The following is a 2,336-nucleotide window of genomic DNA, read 5'->3' as shown; positions in this document are numbered from 1 at the left end:
GTAGGGATTGACCATTTGTAATGGGCCATCATTGAGTCTCACAGTATCTGTAGAAATAGACAGAGGGCAGAAAAGAAGGAGGGGGAGAGCAAAGTACATACTGCTACACAAAACAACAAAAGACAAATTATTTTACAGCAGACTTTTCTACCCCACCACAGCTCTCATAGCTGTGCAAGTCATTTAGTTACGTGGTTTTAGTTCTTATTTGTGATTGCTGTCTGATCTATAATTTTAAAGGCAATGTAATAACTGGTGTTTAAACAGGAAAATAGAGACCGCGGTATTTGCAATGAAATGCAGGAAGGACAGGAAAACATGAGCTGGTTGGCATTTTGTAGATCATTATTGCCCTTGCTTAATAATGTAATAGATGCTTCGAAATTGCTTTGAAGTAGTTGCCAACTTCTTCACAGTGCTGTGAAATCTGATACTTCTGCCTTTAAACAGTGTGTGAAAGTGCAAATGGTAGTACTTGTGAATTCATTCAGCAACTTCCAAACTGTAGTCTGGGCAGGGAATGGGAATATGAAGACTGAGAAAGGAGGAGGAAATGGTCTCCGCAAGATTCCATGGTTGGATGTCAGATTTGGCTGACTTAGAGTTATGCAGACTTGAACTTTACAGAGATAAACAGTGGTCTCCCCAAAGGATCTAAAGGAATTAAAAGAAGGAACCTTGGTCTTCTTAACAATTTCTATTTAATTTAATAAGCTCATGGTAGAGTTAAGTGAAAGGCAGCTCAACCCACATTTAACAAAAACACTTACTGGGATACCAAATTTAATAGATGGCTTTCAGAAGGTGGAAATTTGTATCCAAATCATAAAGGGAAGTAGGTCAGAAGAGTACTTCTTGTGCCTGAACTGAGATGACCACAGCAGAAGACTGGCCCAGTCTTTTGTGGGAATAGTTTTCTGTTATCTGACTTCCCTTCCTGAGCAGGTGGTCCATGTGCTGAAGTTTTCAAAAATGTCAAGAGGCATTTTTATAAGTGTCATAAATGTCATACAGGAAACTAGGGAAGCTTTCTTTGCAGAGCTGTGTTATGACCTTGGCTATACACGTAATCCCTGTTGCATTTAGGGAGAACATGATAACTAGATTTTTGTCCTTGCCCAATTTGCCTGCTAACCAAGTAGGTTAGAACCAAGGTTGACTGCCTGCCCGCTCACTGCCTTCTGCATTGTGTAAGAGAGAAGTCTGAATCTGTGGCTTTATATCTTTCCGAAGCAACAAGCTACTAAGTTAGAAGAGCAAGTGATGGCTCTCTTGTGTGACAAACTGGGACATTCAAAGTAGTCATGTACTAAAATCAAGAAGGCTTTATTTGAACACTGGTGAAGAACAGTGAAGTTTCCTTGCAAGAGTGTATCATATAGGGACAATGTAGATCTCCATAAAACTTTCCTCAATAAAGCAAATATTCTATATTTGCATTGTCCAAGCATGGTAGCCACAAGTCACATGTGACTACTGAACCGGAAGAACTGAATGTTTAGTTTTACTTATTTATAATTCACTTAAATCTAAATAGCCCCGTACGTTTGGTGGAGTCTATATTGGACAGCACAGTCCTAGAAAAACAGCAGCAGGAATGTGATCACCTGCTTCATGTACAATTTAAAATTGAGGAGACAATGTTCAGTTTATGTTTTTAACGTATTGGGAGTTTCCATTAATTTTTCTCGTGAAGTTGCAAGCCTGATCATAAAATAAGACATGTTTCTGCAATATAAGACTCTCATTAAAAAAAGAAAAGAAAATTTAAAAACCCTGAGGTTACAGGTGTTCCTGGAGAAAGACTGATGATTATTTCTTGGCCAACCATTTGCTGTGATGAAAAGTGGTATATTTCAACCATTTTACCACTGACAGTCATTTTTGGATGCTGGGTTTCTGCACTTTCGTCGGTGTTGGAGAGCTGTCTAACTCCTTTCCAAGCCACACATTAGGAAAACAATAACAGATAGAGGAAGATGTGCTCAGTGTGAGAAAACGTTGAACAGGGCAGGCCCCAACTTGCTACCAGGTCAGTCCATACGTGACTGTACATCACTTATTTGGAATTTGGAACATGCCATCTTAAGGAAGCACTTTTATAATTTGCTAGTTTCCAAGGCTCATCCATGGTAGTCGATTTTGCCCATGATGGGGCTGAAGAGTAGTATATTTATAATACAAATATCAGGAAATGCTTCTGTGGAATAGAAGTTAATGGAAGCCCATATCAAAATCCAGCAATATTAATTCACTAATACTACTCTCCATAATGAAATAAACATTACATAGAAACTAGTTTTTGTTTTGTTTTGTTTTTAAGTGTTGACTGCTCA

Source organism: Chlorocebus sabaeus, chromosome 10 (assembly GCF_047675955.1).
Source record: "Chlorocebus sabaeus isolate Y175 chromosome 10, mChlSab1.0.hap1, whole genome shotgun sequence".
Lineage (NCBI taxonomy): Eukaryota > Metazoa > Chordata > Mammalia > Primates > Cercopithecidae > Chlorocebus > Chlorocebus sabaeus.
Note: the sequence above shows the minus strand (reverse complement) of the source record.